Source organism: Chlorocebus sabaeus, chromosome 1, assembly GCF_047675955.1.
Source record: "Chlorocebus sabaeus isolate Y175 chromosome 1, mChlSab1.0.hap1, whole genome shotgun sequence".
Classification (NCBI taxonomy): Eukaryota; Metazoa; Chordata; class Mammalia; order Primates; family Cercopithecidae; genus Chlorocebus; species Chlorocebus sabaeus.
This window is the reverse complement of record NC_132904.1, coordinates 103648891-103664062: the sequence shown is the minus strand read 5'-3', so window position 1 is coordinate 103664062 and position 15172 is coordinate 103648891.

Below are 15172 nucleotides of genomic sequence, written 5' to 3'. Positions count from 1 at the left end.
ATGACAAATGGTCTCTTCCTAAGAGATGTTCAAGTGGGGGTATGTGTGGGGTTAGTTGGGAGAGAAGCAGAAGGGTACATGAGTTTTTCTCAGAGTGTGCATGTGTAGAAGAAAGACTGAAACCATTTCCATCAAAATGCCATAGTACTTTTTTTATGGGCGGTGGGATCACAGCTGATTATAATTTGTATAAATTATTGTCTATACTTTCTAAGTTTCTTCAGTGAACATAGATGTCTTGTATAATAAAAAGCCATTCATAAAAATTCAGCTTTAGTGTCATTTTAAGTAAACACTCCCACCTTCCATAACTAAACTCTCATATTTACATCAGCATGACAGTTTGCCTCTAATCATCTAGTGGCACTCTGAAAAGCTCCTTCCTTTTTCAACAGGAAAGTTCCTTTAGCACATTGTTCAGATAAGGCTTAAGCGAGATCTTATGAGCTCTGATTGGAACCTTTGCTGAATGGCCGTAATGCTGCTGTCCTGATGTGCCTGAGATGTGAGCACATACGAGGAAAATTATAACTTGATTGGAAACTTCAGGAGAGGCCACTGGGAGAAAGCAGCAAACCAATAATAATGATAATAAAAGTTCACGCTGAGCTAGGGCTTGCTGTGTAGCAGGGCCTGGTAAAAGCTCTACTTAACCAATTTGGTCCCCACGACTCCATTAATTAGAAACTATTATAATCCTCATTTTGCAGAACAATCTCCAGGGGGTTAAAGGATTTGTTAAAGCTCACTAAGCTCAGAATTGGCTGAGGGGAAATCCAAACCCAAGCGTCTGTTGCCAGTATAAGACGTCCAGGCATCAATCCCTCTGCAGTATAAGGCTGGCTGCAGGTGGGACTCCTCATTCCATAGCTAACTCCTACTTGCTTTTCAGGTTACTCATGACCCCGTCAGTTCAGCTCGGAGACTCCCAAATTTTATTCCATAGTATCCACGGCACTTGTCATACTGAGTTGTGATTTTTTAAAATAGTCTATTCCCTTTGCTAGGCTGTGAGATCTTTGAAGATGGAAGTGGTGACTTGGGATTGTCTCCCAGGCAATTACGTCATTGACTGACTCCTAGATGGTGCTCAATTAATATTGGGTAAATACTTAATCACCTGGGCATGGTGGGCACATCAACTTCACAAATTGCAAAATTCCACTGAATCAAAAGTAGAAATTGAAAATATACCTAAAGGATTATCTAGATAGTGTCGAATCAGGACAGAAGGTGGCTCATTGAGTTGCCCATATGCATGGTTCTGGATTTGATTATGGGCAGAATTAACTAGGTGTAATCTCTACTTTTGAAGAATTTATAGTCTAAGGATGCAGGTATGAAATTACCATTATACCTATCAGGACAACAGTGTTTTTGCTCTGGGTTGAATATCATGCTTTGTATTTTGTGCAATAGAGAAAAAACACAGCCACAATGTTAAAAAGAATTCATAATTATTGAGTCAAAAACTATACTTGTTGCTTTTGTTTTTCTTTATAATTCTCTGCAGTATACACAAATAAATTTGTGGTTCCGTGCTTATAGTTAGCACTTCTCATCAGTAATTTTGATAGTTTTATTTTTATTTAAGGGCATTACATATCTTGTCTTAGTCTTGGCAGTGGCACTCTGAGGAAGACACTACTTCATCGTTATTTTATTGGTGTGATTCCAGAGTTTGAGGAACAAAAAACACAATTCAATTTTAATTATTTTAATGATTTTAATCATTTTATCTGAAAAAGTAATAAAATAATATTTTAGAATTTTATTTTGAAAAAAACAAGATAAAAATGTTTCAGTGCATTCCGAATCCAACATAGCAACATGCTATTAACAAGTACTTTACTCAATTTTGCTTTTTCAAGTTAAACTGTCTGACCTTGTTGCTAAGCACCAGAAGGAAGAATCAGAAGGGAAGTATTTCTTGGAGGAGATGGCTTGAAGTTGGTCTTTGCAAGATTAAAAAAAAAAAAAGTTTAATGTTTCTTAAAAGTGATTTTATTTTCAAGTCAAAAAATGTCTACAATTGTGCATTTTTTTGTTCTGTGTTGCTGAGTAGTCTGCAGATGGGCAGAGGATTCTGTGCAGAGGGACCGATTTGTGCATATACTACCATGTTTATTATTTTTAGAGGTTGTGCTCCATCACTGAGAATTAGGATGTTAATTTGATAAGTAAGGGACTCTCTCAATAATCTTCTATTTACTCCTAATATGTGGTGTTATATTTCTAAACTTAAGACAGGCGGGGAAATTATATTTAGTGACTGTCAGTTAGAGGAAGTAAAAAAAATGGAAACACATACAAAGTCTATTACAAGAGATCATTGAAAATTCTGAGGCAATGTAGTGGCATGCTGTCTTCTCCAGATTTTTCTTTAAAAAAATAAATACTTGCAGATATATAAAATTTGCAACAGTACTGGGAATGAATAAGAGTGTACTATAAATTAACATTTGAGAGTTCTCAGGAATCGAAAAACTGACTGGATTAGATTGAGAAACACCTCCCTAGGCTATGCATGCTGATTCTTTTGCATGAGAAGGGTTCGACTCATTTTATCTACCTTCTTGCAGCCCAGGAACAAAAAGGCTGTACTTGTCAAGCAGGTCACCCCCATATTGCACAGGAAATAGTTTCTGAAGTAGAAAAGGTTTTATACCAGTGTCCCAGTGTTTCACCTCCTGCTCTAAACCAAGAAAACAAATCGTCTCTTCCTGCACTGATTTTAGCTTTTAGTACACAAAAACAGGGGAAAAGAGGATGTGAATTAATTCCTTGCATCCCAGGATATGCATTTTATTGCCTAACATGGAGAATTCAACAGCAAAAACAGAATATTTTAACATATTTCAGCAGAGCCACAAGGCATAAATGCTTGCTGCACACCATAAATTGGATTAAGGATATACTCATTACTATGTTTCTAAGTTTAGATTTGAGATAAGTCATCTAATGCCCCAAATGACCAATAAAGAGATGCTTAAGGACACACAATTTACCATGTTTGTTGGCAATGCTAGACTTAAAGAGACCTCAACTCAGTCAGACATAAATATAAGCAAATAAGCAATGAAAAGCAAAATTGGGTCTATAAAATATTCTATAGCACCAAAAAGTTATGTTAATCTGAAGACTCAAAGGAAAAATATGCGTCTAAAAGTTATTTGTGACAAGAAGTAGCAGAATAGCTAGATAATATCTGTTTAGTGTTCTCAGTAAAAGATATGAAGGCATGACCTTTATGAAGCATGAGCAACTAATAAAGAGAAAATGGTATGGGATAAAGAACAGCATGACAGAAGGTAGTTGTCATGCGGTAAAGAATGGAAAGAATTTCAATACATAAGGGCAAAACTAAATTATCTATAGGAAGAAGAATTGGCTCTCTAGAAAATTTATCATGGAGATGAAGAAAAACGTTCAAAAGTTTCAGAAACTTAATGAGAAAAAGAATATAAAGAAAAAGCAAGAAAGCAAAACAATAGCAAATATTGAGAAATGGAGAGTCAGCCTATGAATTGTAAGTGTTCCTAAATAAGATCAAAATTTTGTGTCTATAAAAATTCCCCTGATATATATAATTCTTATATATATATATAAAATGCTTCTGATATGTATATTCTATATCTATTTTCCTGTATTTTAATGCTTCTGATATATACCAGAATTTATATGTATGTATTTTAATATGTTCTGATATATCTGATGGTATATATCAGATATAGCAGGATATATTAATATATTCTTAAAAAGCATAACTACAGAAGTAAGCAATATATTCTGATATATACTTATATATGTTTTTTATATATTGGAATATATATTTTACTAGCTATTGATGCTTCTGATATATATATATATTCTGATATATATAAGAAGTATTAATATCCAGTAAAATAGATACCAAGTTTCCAGCTAAGTCTATAAATTATTAATATAAAGGGTCACTGTGTTCTAGGTGATATTAATGGTAATACATCTGTAGGCATCATGGAAGACATTTTAAACTTCAAGGATAATGAAAATTCATGAGCAACAAGGTGGAAAGTAAGATGCAGTTTTTGTTCAAACGGACCCCAAGTGGGTTGACTTCACACTATTAAAATATGAATGCCAATAAAAAATGAGACATCATGAACAGAAAATACCCAGTAGAGTTACCATTCATGTTAAGCTATTAAGGCAACAGCTAGATTTTTTTTTCAAAAATGCAAAGCCTTAGAATACGCCTGTTATGTAAACGGTATGAAAAAAATAATTACTCAAAGGCATTCTTTAGTGAATTGAGAGATTAATAATTCAAAACTGTATTATTTTTAAAGAATAGATAAGCCATTAGGTGAATTTTGAAACAGTATAAATATAGAGCTTAGAATAAAAAATACTTTAGTGTAACAAAGCAAAATATAAATGTTAAAAAATTATTAAAAAATATAATTGTATAAATAAGCAATATTATAATACTAGTCTGGATTTTGAACAATTGATTACAGGCACTTTCGGTTCCAGTCACAATGGAGTAGCTAGTATTGGATTTAATCTCCCATAGTAAACAACTATAAACTGGAAAATATACATGAAACAAGAGTTTCAGGCATTGCACACTGCATGGAGTTGAAATCTTTGAGTGAAGCATTCAAGGTAAGATCTACATTCACTCAGGTTTTCTGTTAGGGGCATTTCCCAGAGTTTAATGGTGATATGCCACTCAGGCAGAGAATCTTAGCCTCCCTGGACAGAGGAATCAGAGAGGGGAGTTTATGTTTGCTAAAACAGCAGCTGAATTGAAAGGGCGGAGTACCAGAGAAAAACAGCTGCAAAGAAGATTCAGAAATTTGTGTAGGGGTTCCTCTTAGGGTCTTGACCAAATCCTAAATTGTGCAGAGACAGGATAAGACTGCTGAACAAGGCCTATAGGGCTAGCAGAGAATTGCTGTTGAGGTAGAAGAGAGATTACATAATGCTAAGGAGGTATTGGAGCCAGAGTAGGGTGATCTTAGTGTACCTCCTGATCAAATTGAAGACCTCAGGGAAATAGTTTTCAGAGTAGGTGCCACATCCTAGGAATAATGGCTTTTAACAAACATGGAGGTCCTTAGGTATTTAGGACTAAATTCAAACTAAACCAAATCCTCAAGAAACCTAAAATCAGATACTTGTAGGACCAAAGTGATTCACCAGTAATTTATTGTCTGTTAGGCAAAATATAGCCCTTATTGAAGGAAGATGAAATAATCCAGAATCTAAATAGTATTTTATCTACAATGTTAAAAATATAATAAAAAATTACTAGATATGTAAAGAAGAAGGAGATTGTGGCACATAACCAAGACAAAAATCAGTCAGTAGAAGAAGCCCCAGAGATGTTGAAGTGTAGAAGTTTGTAAAGACTTTAAATTACCATTAGAAAAATATTATTTATAGCAGCATGATTTATAATCCTTTCCAACCCAGGTGTCCATCACTGACAGAGTGGATTAAGAAAATGTGGCACATATACACCATGGAATACTATGCAGCCATAAAAAAGGATGAGTTCATGTCCTTTGTAGGGACATGGATGCAGTTGGAAATCATCATTCTCAGAAAACTATCGCAAGAACAGAAAACCAAACACTGCATGTTCTCACGCGTAGGTGGGAAATGAACAGTGAGAACACTTGGACACAGGAAGGGGAACATCACACACTGGGGCCTGTCGTGGGGTGCGGGGAGAGGGGAGGGATAGGAATAGGAGATATACCTAATGTAAATGACGAGTTAATGGGTGCAGCACACCAACATGGCACATGAATACATATGTAACCTGCACGTTGTGCACATGTACCCTAGAACTTTAATAAAAAATAAATAAAAATATTTATATAAAACAATTTAGAGAAAAAATATATACAGTCAAACAGATGTGATGTTTTAGCAGAGAAACAAAAAGTATAAAAAAGAGTTAAATGGAAATTTTAGAACTAAAAATTATATTTAGAATAAAAATTTGAATGGGTTTATAAGCGTATTGAATAGTGCACAGAAAGGACTAGTAATCTTAAAGGGAAACATAAATTATTCAAACTGAAGCAAACAGAAAAAAGATAATGTAAAAATTAAAATGAACAAACATAAAAAAAACCCAGCATCTGTCACAACATTAAGTGGTTTAATATATGTTTATTTGGAAGCCCATGAAGAAAGAAGAGACAGAATATGGTAGAAGAAGTGGATGCAAATTTCTTAAAATTGATGAACAACATCAAATTGCTTAGCAAAAAGAAAAAAAACATCTTTTTGCTTAGCAAAAAGAAACAAAGCAGGAGGTATCATGCTACCCAACTTCAAACTGTACTACAAGGCTATAGTAACTAAAATGGCATAGTACTAGCACAATACCAGACACGTAGACCAATGGAACAGAATAGAGATCCCAGAAATAAGACCACGTACCTACAACCATCTGATCTTTGGCAAAGCTAATAAAAACAAGTGATGGGAAAAGGACTTCCTGTTTAGTAAATGGTGCTAGGAGAACTGGCTAGCCATATGCAGAATATTAAAACTGGACCCCTTCCTTATTCCATATTCAAAAATCAACTCAAGATGGATTAAAGACTTGAATGTAAAACCTGAAACCATAAAAACCCTAGAAGACAACCTGGGCAATACCATCTGGACATACGAACTGGCAAAGATTTCACAATGAAGATGCCAAAAGCAATTGCAACAAAAGCATAAACTGACAAATGGGATCTAACTAAGTCGAAGTTTTGCTTCTGCACAGCAAAAGAAATTATCAACAGAGTGAACAAACATCTTACAGAATGGGAGAAAATATTTGCAAAATGTGCATCTGACAAAGATCTAATATCAAACATCTATAAGGAACCTAAACTAATTTACAAGAAAAAAAACAAACCCCATTAAAAAGTGGGCAAAGGACATGAGCAGACAATTTTCAAAAGAAGACATACATGTGACCAACAGCATATGAAAAAAAGTTTAGCATCACTGATCATTAGGCAAATGCAAATCAGAACTACAACAAGATACCATCTAATACCACTCAGAATGACTATTAATAAAAAGTCAAAAAATAGCATGCTGGAGAGGTTGTGGGGAAAAGGGAATGCTTATACACTGTTGGTGGGATTGTAAATTAGTTAAACCACTGTGGAAGACAGTGTGGTGATTCCTCAAAGAGCTAAAAGCAAAATTATTCGACCCAGCAATCCCGTTACTGGGCGTGTACCCAGAGGAATAGAAACTGTTGTATCATGAAGACTCATACATGCACATGTCCATTGCAGCTATTCTCAATAGCAAGGACATGGAGTCAACCTAAATGTTCGTCAGTGGACATACACACCATAGAATGCTATGCAGCCATAAAAATGAATGAGATCATGACCTTTTGGAACATGGAAGGAGCTGGAGGCCATTATCTTTAGCAAACTAACACTGGAACAGAAAACCGAATACTGCATGTTTTCACTTATAAGTGGGAGCTAAATGATGAGAGTATATGGACACATAGAGTGGACCAACAGACACTGGAGCTCCCCCAGAGGGAGGAGAGTGGGAGAAGGAAGAGGAACAGAAAAAATGACTATTGTTACTAGGCTTAGTACCTGGGTGATGAAATAATCTGTATATCAAATGCCCATGACACGAGTTTACCTACATAACAAACCTACATGTGCACCCCAGAACCTAAACTAAAGTTTAAAAAAAGCTCAGCTTGGCACAGTGGCTCATGCCTCTAATCCCAGCACTTTGAGAGGCTGAGGTGGGCAGATCACTTGGGCTTAGGGGTTCAAGACAAGCCTGGGCAACTGTGAGACTCCAGCTCTAGAAAAAATACATACAGCACAAATAGCCAGGTTTGGTGGTGCATGCCTATAGTCACAGATACCCAGGAGACTGAGGTGGGATGATCACCTGAAACTGGGAGATGGAGGCTGCAGTGAGCCATGATCATGCTACTGCACTCCAGCCTGGGTGATGGAGTGAGATCCTGTCTCAAAAACAAACAAAAATTGTTAAAAAAGTATCCTTTAAGCAGGATGAATACAAAGACTACACTCATTACTTTACAGGTTAGCTGGTGAAAAATGAAAGTATAAAAAATTATGATACCAGCCAGAGAAAGAGGACAAAATTTTTAAATAATAAAGTGACTTCTCATTGAAAACAAAAAGAAGCTAGAATAATAGAATGTGATCCTTAAAATCTTGAGGAAAAAAAGCTGTCACTGGAAATTCTACATCCAGTAAAAATGTTCCTTAAAAATGAAGATGAAATAAAAGAATTTTAAGATAAAGAAAAACCAGGACAATTTGTTGCTATTAGAAACATACTACAAGAAATAGTAGTAGGAAGTTCTTCAGGCTGAAGACAAATAATACAAGATGAAAGCATAGCTCTTCAGAAAGGAAAGCAAGTTCATTAAAATATCCTCAAATTTTTCAAAGTAGAAATAATGAAAAATGTGTGATAAGATTTATACAGATTTTAGAGTTAAAATAGATTACAAAAGTGACAAAGGGCAAAGAAACTTAAAAGGAATTTACTGATATAGGTTCTTACATTTTATGCTATGTCAAATAACATTAATTAAATGTGAATTATGATTGCAAAGGGTTAATAATATTATGATCTCTAGCACCATGATGAAAGACAATACAAAGAAATATAGCCAAAAGACCAATAAAAAGTGAAAACAGAAGACCAAAAGAAGTCAATTTACCTATCCACAGCAGTAATTACATTAAATGTAAATGGACTAACTTTCTAGTTAAAAGACAGATATTGTCAGATTGTGTAGTTAAAAGACCCAGCTATATGCTGTTTACAAGACATAGCACCTTAAATAAAAGAACAGCATTGAGCTGAACATGAATAAATAGAAAAATATATATCATACAAATACTACCTTTAAGAAAAATAATGAAGCTACACTAATGTCAGACAAAAGGATTTTGAGACAAAAAGTATTACCAGATATCAGAAAAATTCTCTATAACAACGTTCCCCAATCCTTAGCCATGAACTAGTAGAACCAGACCATGGACTGTTAGGAACAAGGCCGCTTAGCAGGAGGTGAATAGTGAGCAACCAAGCATTGGAACCTTATCTGCACCTCCTGTCAGATCAACAGCAGTATTAGATTCTCACAGGAGTGTGAACCCTATTGTAAACTGTGTATTTGAGGGATCTAGGTTATGCACTCCTCATGAGAATCTAATGCTTGATTCATCTTGAGACCACACCTGACCACACCTGTGGAAAAAGTGTCTTCCATGGAACCAGTCCCAGGTGCAAAATACATTGGGAACCACTGCTCTATAATGTAAAGTATTAAACTTCATATAAAAGATATATTAATAACAATCTCAAATATATGATTTTCAAAAATATAGCTTCAAAATACATAAAGAGAAAAGTGACAAATAAAGAAGAAATCGATAAATATATAAAAATCATTGAAGATTTAAAAACTTTTCTGTTAGTAATTATTTGAATAAGAGAAAAATTTAATTTTAATTAAATTTAATACTATGACTCTTTATGATCTAATTGACAATTATAAAACACTATATACCCAACAATGACATATTACACAATTTTTTCCAGTGCACATGGAATATTTACCAAATTATATCCTGTATTCTGAGCCATATGAATATATTTTTTTTCTTTTTGAGTTGGAGTCTCAGTGTCACTCAGGCTGGAGTGCAGTGGCATGATCTTGGCTCACTGCAACCTCTGCCTCCCAGGTTCAAGTGATTCTCCTGCCTCAGCCTCCCGAGTAGCTGGGATTATAGGTGTGCACCACCACACCTGGCTAATTTTTTTTTTTTTTTTTTTTTTTGAGATGGAGTCTCTCTCTGTTGCCCAGTCTGGAGTGCAATGGTGCTATCTCAGCTCACTGCAAGTTCCACCTCCTGGGTTCATGCCATTCTCCTGCCTCAGCCTCCCAAGTAGCTGGGACTACAGGTGCCCACCACCATGCCCAGCTAAGTTTTTGTATTTTAAGTAGAGCTAGAATTTCACCATGTTGGCCAGGTTGATCTTGAACTCCTGACCTCAGGAGATCCACCCACCTTGTCCTCCCAAAGTGCTGGGATTACAGGTGTGAGCCACCACACCCAGCCACAAATATTAAGTGTCAAAAGATGGAAGTCATAGTGAATATATTCATTGACGACAATGGAACTTTCCAAAAATCAGTATTTTCAAAGATGAGTAAGAAGTCTCTAAATATTTAGAAGTCTAACAACATAAATCTAACTAACTCATGGAAATTAGAAAATATTTTGCCTAAACAATGTGGGTGCAACATTTCTAAATTTATGGGATATAGCTAAATCGCTACTTAGAGGGAAATTCATAGCTTTAAATGCACATATTAGAAACAAAAATGAGGATTACAATTGATGATGTAAGCTTTCACTTAAGAAGACAGAAAAATAGAAAATTAAATACAAAGAAAGGAAAGCAAAACAAGAGCAGAAAGTAAATAATAGAGAAAATTAACAAAGCTCATAATGTCTTCTTTAAAAAGATTTATAAACCTGAAAGAGAAATAGAGAAAATACAAATCAGTATTGAAAACAGAAATATCATTACAGGTTTGACAGGCATTATAAGCATAAAAGTGAAATACCATGAACAACTTTTAAGCCGATACATTTAGCACCTTAGAAAATGGGCACATTCCTTAAGATATAATTGTTTCAAAACTAGATACAATAACAAATATAAAATCTGAACACTTATTTTAAATAAATTGAACTTTTAATTAAAAACCATCTGTAGTCTCATATTACTTGTGAATATTATAAAACATTTAAAAAGAAATATTGATTTGCACACAATCCTTTAGTGAAAAGACAGTGAATGAATGCATCCCGAATCATTTTATGAGACCAACACTGTATTGCTTTAATATCCTCAAGACACCAAATTTCAGACCAGTATCCTTTATAAGCTTAGATGCAAAAACCTTACAATACATACATATGCATACTGATATTTATACATATAATACATTGTGGTCAAATATGACCAATATGTCAGGAATGTAAGATTGGTTTAATATTTGGAAGTCAGTGTAGTTTACCAAGTTAACAGAATAAAAGAGAAAAACCCCATTATCTCTAATAGGTGCAGAAAAGCACTTGAAAAAATTCTACACCAATTAAAGATAACAATTCTTAGCAAACTAAGAATAGATGGAAATTTCCTCAGTTTTATAAAGGATATCTGCTAAAAACCTACAGCTAACATCACACTTAATGTGAATTATTAAACATCTTTCCCTTTAGGACTGGGAACTAGGCAATTACATCCACTCTTTCTGTTTTTGTTTAACATTGTACTGAACTCCTAGCCAGTGCAAAAAAGCAAGACAAATAATTTAGGGGAATAAAGTTTGGAAATGAAAAAATAAAGTTATGTTTCCTCACAGATTTTATGATCATATATATACAGAATCGAAAAAGGAATCTATAAATAAACTATTTGTACTAATAAGTGAGCTTAGTAAGGTCTTGGGATATAATGTCATTATATGTGTATAAATACAGATGCTATATATACACATATATATCCCAAACAGTTGAATTTACAAATTAGAACAAGTGAACCTTGAGCCCTATGTCACTGTATACAAAATTAATTGGAGAATGCATCATAGATCTCCAAGTGCAAGTCAAAACTATAAATCTTCTAGACAAAAATAATAGTCAAAGCTTTCTTAGACAAAACATGAAACCACTAAATATAAAAGAAAAAAGTGATAAATTTGATCTCATAAAAATGGAAAACTTCTACTTACAAAAGTCATCACCAAAAAAGTGAAAGCAAGCCAGGAATTGGAAAGAATATTCACTATATAGATGCTTCTCAACTTATGATGGGATTGTGTCCTGATAAACCCAGTGCAAGTAGAAAGTATCATTAAGTAAAAAATGCATTTAATGTCCCGATACTCATCATAAATTTAAAAAATCTTGTCAAACCACTGTAGGTCAAGGACCACTTTTAATTTAATCTTGCATATGATAAAGAACTATTACTAATTGATACTTTAATGATAAACTAATACAAAATTATCTGAAGGCTTAAATAGGCATTTAATAAAACATATCTAACTAAGCAATATTGATGTTAAAAGGTACTTAATGTCCGTATCACCAGGAGAATGAAAATTAAAACTACAGGGAGATACTATTACATACACACCCCAGAATGGCTACAGTAAAAAATATTGATAATATGTAGTGTTCATAAAGATGTGAAACAATTGTAACTCTTGTACAATACATACATTTAGGATTTATGTATTTTACTCTGTAAATTTAATAAAAGCTGTCAGCATTAAAGAAAGTGATCATAAAAACAGGAATAATAAAAGTAAGATAATCAGTGAAAGTAAAATGTATGCTAAAATCCTTGCCACACACTGGAGAGTAAGTAAAAAGTAATTGCTTTCTTGATGTTTTTAATTAGAATAATAAAATATTTCTATATAGATTAACAAGAGAAAGAGATAATGCACAAACATTCAAAATTAGAACTAGCACAAAATTAGAAATTTAAGTAAATATTAATAGGGGAAATTTAAAAAACAATAAGACTATCTTGCATCAATTTATTTGTATAAATAAATTGAAAAAGGAGAAATAGATAATTTTCTAAAAGTACACAGCTTAACAAAATTGATCCTATTAGAGACAGAGAGTGATATAGGCCATTTATGCTAGAAGAACATGATAAAATGTTGTTTCCACATACCAAAATTCCAGGCCAGATGTTTTCACAGGGAAATTCTAACAAATCATTAAAGATCATATAATCTCAATACTGCATAAACCATGCCATAGCACAGAAAATCAACGAAATCTTCCAAATTTGTTTATGAAGCAGGAATAACATGGATCCCCCAAACTTTCAAAGACTGCACTAAAACCCAGCTGACAAACCAAGTGTAGACCAATCTTAATTTTGAATATCCATGCATGTATCTTAAATATTAACAAACAGAATCAAACAGTATATTAAAATATGGCCAAGTGGTGTTTTCTCCAGGAATGCAAAGCTGATTCAATACTAAGTAATCTGCTAATATAATTCACCATATAAATGAAGCTCAGTAAAAACAATAAAAAGTATCATATGATTATTGCTACAGATGCAGAAGAGGCATTTAAGAAAAACATAAGTACTGCTACTTTATTAATATAAGATATATGCCTTAGCCCAAAAGTCCACATTGTGATGAAGGAAATAGTAGAGACTTCCCTGATAAAGTCAAAAGCAAGATCATAATATTCATTCTCTTTGGAAATATTAACTAATGAAAATAGATAAGAAAAAGTAACTAGAAATATAAACATAAAAAAGAAGAGGTAAAAATTACTTCTTTGTTTTCAAATGATATGATTATATGAGTGGACAGCCAAAAAGAAAGTAAAAATTACTACAAGCAATAGAATAATTTTTAAGTATCAGATTATATGATTATTATAGAAAAATCCATAGCATTCATATATATAAGCAGAATCATTGAGGAGATATAAAAAAGACATCAAAGAAAACAAAATACTTAGACATAAATAGCATAAAATGGCCAAAATCTATTCAAGAGAACTATAAACTATAAACACCCCTGAAAAACAACAAAAGTAAACTTGAACAAATTGAAAGACATTGTTTTCTTGGGTAGAGTCATGCAATTTCATAAAAATGTCAGCAATCACAAATTTAATTATAAATTTAATGTAATTTAATAAAAATGACATCAGAGTTTTAAATTTATAGCTACACAAATTGGTTACAAAACACATTTGAAAGAACAAACAAGCAAGACTAGTCTGAAAACAGTGAAAAAGTAAGACCAATTCATGAACATAGCCCTCCTAGATATTAATGCCTTCATAAATAAAAGTGTGATGTAGGTGTATAGACAGACATGCTAATGGAACAGAGTAGAAAATCCATGAATAGACTCAATTACCTATAGAAATTAACTATGATAACTCTGGCACTTCAAGTCAATGAGAAAAGTAGACTCTGGAGATATAACCGAATCACCACTTAGAGAAAGATAAAGTGAGATTTATTCCTCAAATTACTGCCTTGATAAATTCACCATGGATCAGGAATTTAAAAGTAAAGCATTAAACTATATAATACTAGAAGAAAATACAAATTTGTCCACTAGCCAAAAGTGGGGAAAACATTTCTAAATAAGATTTAAAATCCAGGTTGAGTGTATTGGCTCATGCCTCTAATCTCAAAACTCTGGGAGGCGGAGTTGGGAGAATCACTTGAGGCTAGGACTTCAAGACCATCCTGGGCAACAGAGCAAGACCCTGTCTCTAAAAGAATAAAAATAAAATAAAAAAGTACTTAAAATTCCGATGTAATATGTGAAAAAAATGATAAAAATAAAAATAAGAAAAGTCTTGCATGGTAAAAAAAAAAATAAAATAAGCAAAATTCTGGAATCCCAATACCCTGGAAAAAAATTATTTGCAAATGTGTAAAAAACTAAGGGTTAACATCCATAGTATATAAAGATCTACAGATAGAAATGAAAACAGCAGTCATATGAAAAAATTGGGCTAGGAAAAAGATAATTCAAGAAAAATAAATGCAAATGATTTTTACTCATACAAAAGGATGATCAAGTTTGCTCATAATAAGACATGCAAATTATACTATTCACAATAGCAAAGATATGGAATCAAATGTCTATCACAGATGATTAGATAAAGAAAATGTGATACACAGACACCATACACACATATAGATACACAATAGAATACTATTCAGCCATAAAAAATAAAATCATGTCTTCTACAGCAACATGAATGGAATTGGAGGCCGTTATGGTAAGTGAAATAACTCAGAAATAGCCAAATAATGTATGTTCTCACCTATAAGTGGGAGCTAAATAATGTGTACACATGGACAGACAGTGTGGAATAAGAGACGCTGGAAATTTGGAAGGGCAACAGAGTGAGAGCGGGATAAGAGATGATAAATTCTTTAATGAGTACAATTTACATTATTTTGGTGATGGTTACACTAGAAGCCTGGACTTCACCACTACACAAGTGTATAGTGTGTATATATATGTATAGTGTGTATATATGTATATCAAACA